Here is a 13,644-nt window from a genome sequence, read left to right as displayed (position 1 = left end):
TTTTTTATTTTATTTTATTTTATCTTATTTTATTTTATTATTTTATTAGTTTCAAGTATACAGTACATTGGTTAGACATTTACACAGTTTATGAAGTGATCGCCCTGATCGCTCTTTCTCTCCTCCAGCTCTCCACGTCGCCATGACATTCCTGCTGACCGCGTTCCCTACGCTCTGCTCCCCATCCTCGCGACCATCTATCAACTGCTAATTTGTACTTCTTTAACTCTTCACCCCATTTCTGCTGCCTCCCAACCCACCTCCCCTCTGGCCATCACCAGATTGTCCTCTGCATTTGAGTCCGTTTTTGATTAGGTGGTTCTTTTTCTTCCTTAGAGTCCTCATACAAGTGAAATCATATGGTCTGAGTGAAGTAAGTGTGTTGACGTCTAGGTTGAACTTGCTTTTTTTACTAAACACGACAAAATCTGCCTTTCAGTGGGAGTATATGGACTATCTACTTAAGATAGGTGTCAATATCGTTGGGTTTAAACCTATCACCTTGCTACTTGTTTTCTACTTGATGGATCCCTTCTTTGCTCCTTACTTTCCTCTTTTATTGCTTTTTTTTTTCACTATTAATAGTGTGTTTTATGTGTTCGGTTTTATCTCCACTGTGGGCTTATTAACTAGCTCTCTTTTATATTTTTAGTGGTTGTTCCAGGATTTTCCATTTGCATCCTTCCATTTGTCACTCTCTATAATCAAATAACAATATAGTATTTTATGTCCAATGTAAGAATTTTATTACAGTATTCTCTCACTCACTCCTCTTCTATCTTCCTCACTATTTTCATTATTAAATCCCACAATGCGCTGCAATGGACCCTTGAACAACATGGGTTTGAACTGCATGGGTCCACTTATATGTGGATTTTTTCAGCAAGTACTGTAAATATATTTTCCTTATGATTTTCTTAACATTTTCTTTTCTCTAGTTTATTGTATGAATACAGTATGCAATACACAAAACATGCAAAATATGTATTAATCGACCGTTTAAGTTATTAGCAAGGCTTCTGGTCAAAAGTGGGCTATTAGTAGGTAAGTTTTTGAGGAGTCACAAGTTATACATGGATTTTTGACTATGTGGGGAGTCGGCACTCCTAATCCCCTGTGTTGTTCAAGGGTCAACTGTATTATATTCACTTATTTGTTAAATAATTTTTGAAAATTTTATGAACCGCAAAAGACCACGAATAGTTATAATGAAATAATATAATGAAATAACTACAGTTATTTAATGCCACACTCTCCAGTCCTCTAGTCTGGATGTTTCTACCTATTTGGGTAACTGAGGGGGTCCTTACCTTGCAGTTCCTCTCAACAATAAAAATTTGAGGGCAGCCTTAAAGCATACTAAATACTTTGCAACGTTAACTCTGCCTACACAGTAGGAAAAGAGTTCATTGGGGTATTTAATGCAATGCGCAAGTAACTTTTGTGTGTGCGTGCAAGGGAAACATGAGATTTAATTTAGAAGTGTAAGTTACAGGAATGGCATGGTTTGAAGGGAACAGTAAACCTGGGGATGGCCCTTGTGACCTGACACGCAAAAGTGAGGTGCATAAGTGGACTCGTTAGAACTCCTGGTTGGAATACACAGTAAGTAAATACAGAGAGATTCTTGGGGAAAATGACTCTTGACGAAAAGCACGTGTGAGGTTCGAGGCATCGCAGTCGCTCATGTTTGAATATTTATCAAGTGCTCATGTAGGATTGTAACCTTTTCATTTGACGACTACAATTATGTGAATTAAGAGAATCTTTTAATTAAAAACCTTAAACATTGTAGTACCTTTGTTAGCTATAACCAGTACGTCTCAGGAGAGCATATTTGTGTTTTGGGTCAGGAAGACTGAGAGATTTGCTCTTACATTTCCTGCACCTGGAGGTGGGATTATGACTGTGGATTAGGCTTGAGTTCACAGTAGCAGCTGCTGTAATAGCAGTGATGAGATCACTGGATTAAAGTCAACATCAGGTGTGTGTGTGTGTGTGTGTGTGAGTTTTCCATAGAGTGAAGGAGCTTCGTATTTATTGTGAGGCTGGTTTTTTAACTAAGGGAGCAGCCATGTGACAGTGGTGGACGCCCACAACAATGCGGGTGGTGACAGTGCGGAACTGGGCCAATACATCACCGAGAGCGAGACTCCATTGCTGATGAGTCATTGTGTATTTCATGCAGATACATCTTATATTCCCGTCAGGAATTTTTTTTTCGAGAGGAGGGGCGGATTGGCTTTAGTAATTTTTGTCTTCCTATAAAACGAATTAGCTCGTTCAGATCATTGGCTTTTGACTTGCAAACTGCTGCTTAATAGAATTTTTCGAAACTCTGATTTAAAGTTATTCTTGGAAGGTGATAGTGAAATTCAAATCAGAAAGTTTGTCTTCATTATGAAAGTTACTTGGGCCAACTAAGATGCCAACATGCACTGTTCCAGGACATTAATTTTCAGATATTGTATAGTTTTAACATTTCTTCTTATGCTAAATTGTTTGACCTAGGTAGCTAGATAATTTAAAACACGTGCAGCTTTATTTAATGTGGCTGCTTTTTCAAACCTCTTCTAAGTTTCTTTTTCTACCTTCTTATTTAGTATCTGCTTCATGTTGCCAGAACTCTCTTGCCCTATTTTCTTGAATTTGGACCACGTTTTGGACACGGGTTGTGAATTAAATGTGATTTTGTGTGGAAGGCATTCAGAAATGAAAGTTTAATTATTAGCATACAGTCATTAACTAATACCTCTATCCTGCAATTTTACAATATTCCCTTATTTTATTACAGAACTTTGCAGTTTACTTTTTTCCAACTCAAGGTCTCCTTTTAGCATTACAAAATTTTTATTGGGCAAAGTAGGTATTATCTTCATCTTTTAGATAAAGAAGTCAAATCTCATAGGTTAAGCTTTAAGTTATAGGTAAAGCATCATGAGTTTGCTGAGGAAATTAGGAAAATTAGGCTCAAGTATTTCTCTACTAAAAAAGAACAAAATGTTTCCTTATGTTTATGATGAGAAGAGGAGAGAATATGTGTAATGTGTTTGATTTATACCAGGTGATTAGTAAACCTTAGCGACGGAGTTGAGTAGATTATTTACTAAGATTTCATTCATTGAATCATTCAAAAGGCAAGTACCGAATATGTACCAGGCACTAGAGAGAGGGCAGGGAAGAGGAACAGCTCGGCTCGTGCAGCTCACGTTCTAGAGCGGTAGACAGGTAACGCATGAGCAAATGACATTTACGAGAGTTATCACAGCTCTGAAGAAAATAAAGCGGAATAGAGAATGACCAAAGGGGAGAATGACTCCAGGTAGTCTAGTTAAAGAAGAGTTTCTTGAAGATGTGACTTCTAAGCAGAGACTCAAATGACAGGGACCCAGGAAAAGGGAGTTCCAGCTGAGGTTATCCCAAGCATGAGGCATGGTAATAGCGCTGAGGACCCGAGACGGGAAGGAACTGGACATTTGTGAGGGAGAGCAAAAAAAAAAAAAAAAAAAAAAAAAAAAGACCAGTGTGTCTGGAACAGAGCCTTGTAGCTCATGGTGGGGAGTTTGCTTTCTACTCGAAGTGTAACGGAAGTTGGACCGTTTCAAAGAAGTGGTTGATCAGATCTGGTTTTCCATTTAGTAAAAAGTATATGAGTCTGGCTCCATGCGGAAAACAGGCTCCTAAGGGTAAGAGCAGGAGAGGGGTGAGTTAGGCAGTTGCTGCAATACCCAGGTGAGCAATGATGACGGGACGACCTAGGGTGGTGACGTTTGAGGGGGAGAGAGGTCATCGGATCCAGGATCTATTTGGGGGCGGCGGGGGGTGGGGGAACGTAGAACTGAGAGGCTTTCCTGAGAGACCGGAGGTGAGATTGAAAGATAAATCGAAATATTGGGGAAGTAATTGTGAGGGACGATGCTGAACTATTCCTAAGTCGCGTGAATCATTTTATACCCCTCCCCCCGCATTATAAAGACAATTTGTTTATTAAATTTGAGCACACGTTAAATGCCAGGGACTATAAGGAAGTGAGATAGTCCCCGACTTCGAGGACCAAAAAGAAGGAACGGCAGCCAGTCTGCGTAGTTAAGAGGAGGAGAGAACTGAGGCCAACAGAGAGAAAGTTCTGGCAGAGAGAGTGTCTGGGAAGGGGGTTCGCTTTGGCACGGAAGAGAATGGGAGGCACACAAGTGCCGTTGGCTTTTAAGAGTTTGTCCCGCTGTGATCCGTGGAGCGGAGAAAGAAGTTTCTTTTTCTTCATCATCATTGGCATCACCGGTTTGAATTGTGTGTCTTCAAATGTGACATTTTTTTTTTTACATTCATAAACTTATATTTTTATTCTCTTTCTGTACATACAGGCAACGATAAAACTTAAAGACTCATGTCCAATGAAATATGCAAAAAAAAATCAGGAATTTACACGAATAATTTATACTTTGGAAAACTAAAGTTGGAAAATATTTTCCACATCATCAGAATTCACAGTATTTAAAGTAAGCCAAGCGTTCCCCCTCCCCCCCCCCCCCGCCACCCTTAGATTTCAAACTACATTGTCTCGGTGGAGAATGATAAAATCTCATCAAGAATAAAATGATCAAGTGTCTTTTTATTCGGTGCGTGAGCAGACGCTGTCTCCACATCCCTCAGCTGCTCACATGCCTGGCCCTGAGCTATGTGGTCATGATCACCCGAGACAGGTTATCGCAGGGAAAAAAAAAAAAGTGCTCCGAGCCATGATAGAATTTCTGCATAGATGCTGTGGCCAGTGACATTTCCAGTTGTCTGCTCAGCGCCCTGGCTTCCCGGGTGTCACCGTGCACAGGCGCACGGACCAGGGCGGACCCAGCAAACCTCACGCCGGAGGTCCGTTTTGACCCAGCACCCACCGGTGTGTTTGTTGACGCGGTCATAGCGTGGGAGCTGAGAGCATCTTCCGTGCTTGGCGGCTGGGACCCTGGACCGCGTCAGGAGTGGGAGGGAGAGCAGAGAGCGAGGCAGGCCGGCAGAGCGGGAGAGAGAGGCGCGGGCGTGACATGTGCGTCCCTGCCGGCAGGCGTGGCGCTCAAGCGCGTGAGCCCGGGGCGTGCGGGGAGGTGGTGTCCCAGCGTAGGCCCTTCTGTGTCTGCCGCCTCCCGTCTGGGGCTTCACCTGGCGCTGGAACCACTTCCCGGTGACAGCAGCCTGCTTTTACACCAGAGCAGGAGGCTTGTCTATGTAGACCGTGAGCCGACAGGTGAGACCTTCAGGTGTTGTGATGGCCATAGTCATCGCGGGCATGACAGGCCATCGGGAAGGCACCCAGCCTCCACTGCGGGTGGCAAAGGGGCTGCTTCGATGGGGCGCCGAAGGATTGGGGAGGGCGTCCAAGCGAAGGAAGAGGTAGGAGCCGCACGTATCAAACTGCAGAGAGGAAGGACTTAGTTCCTTCAGGAGCCGCAAGGGGACCAGCAGGTCTAGACTCTGAGTGATGGCCGCAGAGGCAAGATGAGGCTGAATGCGGAGGGGTTCGAATCTAAGCAGCACCTGATTTATCCAGGATAATTAATGATTTTTAAGTAGAGCATCTCTGCCAATGAAGAGCGAGGCCATAATGTGTCAAGCCATGCATTTGAAAATCTTTGGTACTTTATCTGCATTTTTCTTAAGAAATGTGTCTGAACAAAACAAGTGCAGGTCATCTCCGTCACTCTGCCAACCTGCTTTGGCGTCTGAAGCCGATGTGGGCGGTTTCCGTGTGCGTAACGGCTAGACAACCAAGAAATGAACGATTTCTTCGCGGAACGTGTGTTTCTGGATGGATCTCATTAAGCATTCGGAGACCCCTACCTGTTCCTTCCCTGAGGTGCACAGACCCTCTGGGAGGGTAAACTGTACAGAGGTCCTTCCTTATCCGTGGCTTCGCTGTCCACGGTTTTAGCTCCCTGCAGTCAACCGCAATCCAAAAATATGAAACAGAAAATTCCAGAAAGAAACGCTTCATCAGTTTCAAGCCGTTTGCCAGTCGGAGTAGCGCGACGGAGCCTCGGGCCATCTCGCCCTGCCCTGCCTGGACGCGACTCGTTCTTCGTGCAGAGTCTCTGTGCTGTGACCGCTCCCCGCCTGTTAGCCCTTGATAGTCGCGTTGGTTACAACGCTGTCACAAGGCTTGTGTTGGAGTCACCCTCGTTTCACTTAACAACGGCCCAAAGCACAAGAGTGGTGATGCTGGCCATTCTGATAGAAAAAGAGGTGCTTCTTTTAAGATGAACGTCCTTGGCACGCGCTTTATCCTAGGCGTTTACATACAAAGAAAAACAGGATACATAGGGTTCGGTACTATCCACGGTTTTGGGCATTCGCTGGTGGTCTTGGAACATGTCCCCCACAGACAGTGGGTGACAATCGTTTGACCTTTTCCTTTCTGATGCTCGGCTATCTTTGCAAGTGTTATGTATGTCATGCTTGGTTTGCTATCAGTATGTCTATCAACCCATGATACAGCAGTTGTTCAAGCACTGTCGTCCGATCAAACGAGACACTGTTCCTTCTGTGAGTGTGAAAATGCACGCTGGAACATGCGGGCACTAGAATTAGTGAGATTACAGACACTGGAGTTAGGAGTGAGGGAGGTTTATTAGGGGGCAGTGCCTCTCAAGGATGAGGACAGGGATGGGGTGGGATTGGGCCAAGAGAGCCCTGAAGTGGTAATGCCGAGCTGCTACCGTGACAGAGAGGAGGAAGCAGAGCTGGGCTGGGAGAACCTCGACCGCAGTGCTGGTCCAAACGGGAACCTCTAGAGCTGTGTTTGGCGACTTCACAGCCGTGGACCCATCGCCGTCTTAACAACGGCCCCGACGAATCGTAGAATTTTAAGAGATGCTGTAGTCTTAGGAATACCACATTTACTGATCTTCTCTTGGAGTGGCTGAGTTTTGTGTGTGTGTGTCTTATAAGCAAATCCATTTTGTCTGTGTTTGCATGGAGTTTGGTTTCCGAAGGGGTCCCTACATTCTGGAAGGAAGAAGCCCCTTGATTATTGTTCACTTCCTGTCACTGCCCCCCACTCCAACACCTGCTACAGGTGTGCAGAACAGAGTCTGCAGGTGATAACAGGAGGTCTGGAAATAACACGAAACTCCTAGGTGTGGGCCATCCTTGCTGCCAGTGCGTTGGCAAAGGGTTTGCAGAGTGGAGTGTGTGCCACAGAAACTTCGCCGTGACTTGAGATTGCATGTCTGACGCTACTGAGAACTTGGGAGAAATTCTGGCAGGTTTTGGTAACTCTCAGTCCATTTAAGTAGCATTTTGGGTAGAAGGGTGAATTTGTGTCCAAGAGCAGTATGTAACGCTTATGTGATTTGGGCCTTGAATTACATAGAATTATTATTGGCCGTAAAGAGATCATATTATACACATATTACATGTGGTTGTCTTAACTTTCCAATTTCATTTCATAGTTCATGGATATGAGAACAATTTCGTTCAAGGGGGGAACTGATCATCTGCGTGATCAGGAGTGCATAGGTAAAGGAGCGTGTTGGAAAAGGCCAGGCCTCTCGTCTTCTCTCTGCCTCTTGTCCAGCCAGCTGCCAGGCGCTGTTTGTTAATCCCTTTGTTCTGCGTCTAAGACCAGCTGGGGCCACCTCTCCAGCCTGTAACTAGAGACCCATCCTCTGCCGGAACGCCTCTCCCGACCTGTCCCTCTTTTCGGCATTTCCTGTTCTGCGTCTGTGTAACTTTGTCCATGTCTCCACCACCACATCCCTTCGCCTCTGGCGCCTGCACTGCCGAAGTGGTCCTGCCGCGCTCTGCTCTGCGCTGTCGTCTTCAGAGGCAGCGTCGTACAGGGATGCGCAAGCTGGAGCTGCGGCCTGTGTAGCCGTCTGGTGAGAGTGGAGCAGAGCTCTAAAGCAGAGGGCAGGCCAGGAAGGTCCCATGCTATGCGAGCGGGTGTGCACGTGGCTTCGCCTCGCTCTGCGAGCTGTCCTTCCCCGTCCTCACCCTTCAGGGCCCTTCAGATGAAGCTCAGTTGCTGACTCTGCAGGGGAAGGCACCTTGAACCTCTCCCCAAACAAAGAAAGTACTCCACTTTCTACCCCGGCGGGGAGAACCAGGCTGTCCCTTAGACACAACAGAGCCCTTTCTCCCTCCCGCAGATTCTGAGAATAGCAAGATCAATAAAGCACAGTCCATACTTTTCCTGTTGTAGACCTTTTCAATCAGAAAGACAGGCACATAAGCAGACTAATTACAATATGGAAAGTACACAGACCGGACAGTCGAATACAGCCATTAGGTTGTGTGAGCCTGAGAAAGACGCCCCCTGGAATTATTCCCTGTCTGGCTGGACCTGGGGGTCCAGAGAAGGGGCATCTAACCCAGCCTGGGGATGTGCGATGAGGGGAGAGACGTCCCAGAGGAGAGAAAGCCTGAGCTATGTCTTCGGGGAGAGGTTGTGGCTGGCAGAGAACACACGAAGAGGAGAGAAGTCAAGGCGGAAGAAAACATTTCACATTCTACGCCGTGTTGGTTAATTCTGCACGAATCTGCTTCCCCACCGGATCACAACCCTTTGGAAGGCGGGGCGAGGGGTGCTGACTGTAGCACTGTGGCCGGAGGATGTTCTGATCTTTGGACGCGCGAATGGCTTTCTGTCTGCCTCACGCGTTTTTTTGTGTGGCCGCTCCAGTTACTGATTTTGTGTACACGTTCCTGCCTCCAGGACACTCGGCTCCCTAGAAACTGGGACCAGGCTTCTCTCGTTTAAGCACTTGGTCCTGTCACCGCCATCACGCTACCCGTGAGCCTGGAATTCAGTGGGTTTTCTTTTTTTGTAATGTGTAGACTCTCGGACTAGACTTTTATTTAAAGGAAACAAACAAACAAACAAACAAACCAAAAGCCCAATAAGGATAAAAAATTCATTTAGTCCACAAATATTTAGCTGTCTACCTTAGGAAACATTTTGCCTCAAAATCCCTCCCCCAAAATTCTTCATCTTGTAGGCCACATAGTAACAGACAAAAATTCAACTCGTAGACATTGAGCTGGTTGCTCCGTTTCCCTTTGCCCCATTTTTATCATCTCCAGGATGAGTGTGCTCGTCACGTGATTACTGTAAGGATTGTCTTGGGTTCATACATACAGAATGCCTCGGCGAGGCTCAACAAGAGAGAGTTGTGAGCTTTACTGTAATTATTTATGACCTCGTCGTGACGTGACAGAGACAACCAGTTGATGAGGCATCAGGGAGCCGGTGGAGGATGCTGAGGGTTCGTAGGACTCCGTCTGTATCTTTTTGGCACTGCTTTTCCTTTTTACATTTTTTTTTTTTTTTTTTACATTTGGAACGTTCTTCTCTTTCTGCGAGGAACTGTGATATACAAAATGTCAAATCAATGAGAAAGCCAGGAAAAGCCATCACGCCGGAAAAGCGTGTTTTGCGTCCGCGGGGCTGGGAATAATGGGGAGTGAGTTGGCTTCCATGTTGACTTGTCCGAATCTGCACGTAATTTTGAAGGATGCATTAAGATTGTTGATGGAAGTAAAGAGCTTAGGTTCATATGACCAGTGGGAATGGGCAGACACAGCAGGCTGATTCACACAGGAAACCGGGCTGATGGTCGAAGCAAATGGATGTGTTTTTCTCTTGTACGTGACGTTTGACTTTCGTGCACTTGGAGCCTCCACCTCACCCGAAAAGACAAGAAGAAATCCCAGGAGAAGCATCAAGGTGTCTTCGTTGCATGCCTTTCAAAACCATCAGGAATAGGCAAGCTAGGCTTTTGTTTATGAACGTTTCCTCTCCCTTTGATTGTATTTACAACAGCCCTTGGAGGGCTTGACTCCCAGTTCCCGTTAAAGAAGTGATACCTCGGTGGGTTTTTAAAGGGTAATTAGGAATCCAGGAGGAGGAGGAGGATGTCAGGGATGCGCCTCTCCTTTTGATCTTTAGGAGGTAGAAAGGGAGAGGGGTGGGAGATAAGAAACCAATCTGATAAGAAACATCACAATATCCTCCTATCCTTCCCCCGTCAGAGGTGGGAGGTGGGTGGTATGCGTGAGGATAAAACTGAGGGGTAATTGGAGGTTCTGTTTTTCTGAATGGTCCAGCATACTTTGCAGGTGGTCTCGGAGCTGATTTTTAAGCTACGGGGCCTTTTAAGCCTCAGCCGATTCAACCCATACAGAAAACTCCTTTGAATTGGGTATTTGAGCAATAGCTTTGCTTTTTTGTTGTTGTTTTCGGTTATATGTATTAAATCTATTTCCTTAAAAGCACATGGGTCTTCATGTAACTTACAGGATGAATTTGAACATATGTTAGGTATAAGATGGGCCTTAAGGGACAGAGGCCCAATTTGTATTGCTGTACTAATTGGAAACAAGACTTCGAATCATGATGGCTTGACCTTCACCCACCACGTGGGAGCCGGCTAGGCTGTTAAGTACAGTGATACTGGCCTGTGTCCCTGCTCTGCTCACACGCTATTATTCCTGGAACACCGATCTTTCTCCCCGCGACCAAAGCACGCTCTCACTCCTAAGCCGGCCTCGATGCTTCCTTCGTGACATCGCCCTGATTTTTGGCCCTGCGTGAGACTGGCGGTCATCCTTGTCCTCCGAAGTCCCCTATCTCTTCGTCTCTCTCATTTCTGTTGCCTCTACTCAAACTAGGCGCATGCCTTAAACTGTGTACTTCCCCCCTCCCCGTTGCCTAGCAGAATGCCTTCAGTCTAGGAGGCGCTCGATAAATAAGTAGTCCATGGCCTATCGCTTCCCTTCCCCGTTTCTCAATCCCTGAAGCAGAGAGAAGCCAGAGCGAGTTTGCAGTGACACGACGTCCTGATTCGCCAGCATCGCTTTCCTTTCGTGTTCGCTTCTTGTTCACTTCTCGTTCACCCTTGGAAAGGCTGAGTAGATGTCAGGGCTGAGCTCAAAATTCTCTGGGAAGGGTTGTGTGTGTGTGTGTGTGTGTGTGTGCGCGCGCGCGCGCGTGTGGGTGGGCGCACGCCTCCTTACAGAGCTCTGTGATGATCGTGACTACGCTGTTCTCCTGGAAATTTTTCTGGAGGCAGAGAGAGAACCGACCGCCTTTACATATTTTTCATGGACATAAGAAAAATAGGAAAAAGACAAAATCAACTTCCAAACACCTAGGTTTGCTAGGAATTTTATGTTATGTCTTATTGGTGCGGAAGAAATTTACTATTTCCTTGAGGTGGGAGTTGGGATGTAATCAGGTTATTAGCTGTGAAAGAACTTAGTTTATATGAGTCCGCAGATGGGCCTGTGGGCTAGATCTGGGCTATGAGTAAGGAATGGTTTCTACATTTTTAAGACTTTTGTGTTAAGAGAGAGAAGAGAGAGGAGGGAGGAGAGAGAGACTATCTTGGCTTAAAGCCTAAGATATTCACTGCCTGACTATCTACAGAAAAAGTCTGCCAACCCTTGATTTATAGGATCAATTTCAGTTTTGCAGATGAAGAAAGCAAGGCCCAGATGGCAGCCTGATTTGCCTAAGTTCACGGAGGCAGTCTGTTCCAGTGGCAGAAGAATCAGATTCAGGTTTCTGCAGATCTTGCTTCTAATCCCGGCTTTCATTTGACCTGATATACCTTTGTGATTGTATATGAACTTTCCCTCTTGGCTCTATCATTTGAGACGTCACAGAGTAGTGTCTCAATGCGATTCTGATATGCACTACCCAGAGGTAGGTCACACTCCGCAGGATCAGGGCATGATCCTCCATAAGACTGCCCTCGCTTCAGACACCAGCTGCAAGTTCTGGGGTTCCTAGGCCACCTACACTCTGACCAACTGGCTACAAAGTCAGGAGTTCCCATTCCCTCCTTGGTATTTTTAGTATTTTCAGTATTGTTATTATTATTATTCTCACTAATAAGCTAGCATAACTCAGAGAACTCAGGAAAGCAGTATACTTATGATTACAGTTCTATCATAAAAGATACAAATCGGGACTAACTAAATGGAGAGACACATAGGGAAAAATTTTAGAGAGTCCCACATGTGAAGCTTCCGCGTCTTCGGGACTGTCCCCTGAGCTTCGGTGTCCATAGTTTCATTCTTTTTCTTTTTTTTTAAATATTTTTTTTCTGTCTTTATTGAGCTATAATAGACAACTAGTTGCCTGCATTTACACTGTACGATTCAATGAGTATTTTTTTCAATTATAGTTGGCGTACAACACACCAGCCTCAGCCGTACGGCATATTGATCAGAGAGCCACACGACCTGCAAAGCGCTCGCCTCGCCAAATCTAGCACTGCCCCCCACATATTCATTCCAACATTATTAACCATCTTCTCCATGCTATACGCTACACCCCCACGTCCACACTGCAACCATCCACCTGCAGCTCTCAATCCCTTTGCCCTCTTTCCCCCACAATCCCTCTCCCATCTGGGATCCCTCAAAATATTCTCTGTATCTATGAGTTTATTTCCACTTTTGTTGTTGTTGTTGATTTTGTTCTTTAGATTCCGCATGTACGTGAAATCGTGTGATATTTGTCTTTCTCTATCCAACCGATTTCATTCAATGCAATACCCTCTAGGTCCATCAAGGCAATATCTTTTTCCATCCCCTTCCTTTTAGTCTGGGTGTGTCTTTAAATCAGAAGTGAGTCTCTTGCAGGCAGCATATGTAGGGGTCTTGTTTTCTTATCCATTCATCCACTCTATCTTTTGGTCAGAGCACTTAATTCTTTTCCTTTCGAGGTACTTGTTGATAGGAATGAAGTTGTTACCATTCTTTATTTCTGTTTTTGATACATGTTTTTTCTTCTTAAAGAAGTCCCTCCAACGTTTCCTGTAATACTGGCTTGGTGGTGATAAATTCCTTTAGCTTATTTTTGTCTGGGAAGCTCTCTGTCCTTTGACTCTAAATGTGGCTGTGGTGGATAAAGTATTCTTGGTTGTATATCCTGGGTTTTTATCATGGTGAATATTTTGTGTCAAGCCCTTCTGTCTTACATAGTTTCTTTTGAGAAATCAGCTGCCAGTCATGGGTGCTCCCTTGTAGGTAACTATCTGCTTTTCTCTTGCTGCTTTTAAGGTTCTCTCTTTGTATTTAACCTTTGGCATTTTAATTATAGTGTGTCTTCATGTGGGCCTCTTTGGGTTCTTGGTTTTGGGGACTCCCTGAACATCCCGGGGTTTTATGTCTATTTCCTTCACCAGTTTAGGGAAGTTTTCCATCATTATTTCTTCAAACAGCTGTGCAACATTTTGTTTTCCCTCAAGTACCCCGAAGACTCAGATATTTTTACATTTAATAGGGTCCCATAGGCTCCTTAAATTATTAGTGTAGTCTTGGCTTATTTTTTCTTGCCATTCTGATTGAGTGTCCTTGGCTTTCCCATCCTCTATATAAGCCATTTAATCCTCTTCTTTTTTTCACTTTGTTTATTCCATTTAATATTCTCATGTCAGATAATGTGTTCTTTATTTCTGACTGGTTCCCTTTTATAATTTCCATTTCCATTTTTATGTTTTTTATCTCTTTGTTGAAGTTCTCACTTAATTCATCTCCTCTTCCCATAAGTTCGTTGAGCATCTTTATAACCAGTCTTTTGAACTCTGCCTCTGTTAGATTGCTGGACTCCATTCTTTTCGGATCTTTATTCCCTTCTCTCATACG

General features: G+C 44.9%; 1 protein-coding gene across 3 annotated transcripts in view; it reads left to right on the top strand.

The window, feature by feature from the left end:
* ATP8A2 (ATPase phospholipid transporting 8A2) overlaps positions 1–13,644 on the top strand; it is a 476,394-nt gene that overhangs the window by 63,404 nt on the left and 399,346 nt on the right. The window contains exon 1 of one of the 3 annotated variants that reach the window (XM_036228445.1): positions 12,998–13,026. The exons of the other annotated variants lie outside the window; for them this stretch is intronic. The gene's annotated coding sequence lies outside the window, so the exon portion shown is untranslated. Of the gene's footprint in view, positions 1–12,997; positions 13,027–13,644 lie in introns of those variants that run through there. 3 annotated transcript variants of the gene reach the window in all.

This window comes from Rousettus aegyptiacus, unplaced genomic scaffold (genome assembly GCF_014176215.1).
Source record: "Rousettus aegyptiacus isolate mRouAeg1 unplaced genomic scaffold, mRouAeg1.p scaffold_m13_p_11, whole genome shotgun sequence".
Classification (NCBI taxonomy): Eukaryota; Metazoa; Chordata; class Mammalia; order Chiroptera; family Pteropodidae; genus Rousettus; species Rousettus aegyptiacus.
This window is presented reverse-complemented; position numbering and strand designations above follow the sequence as displayed.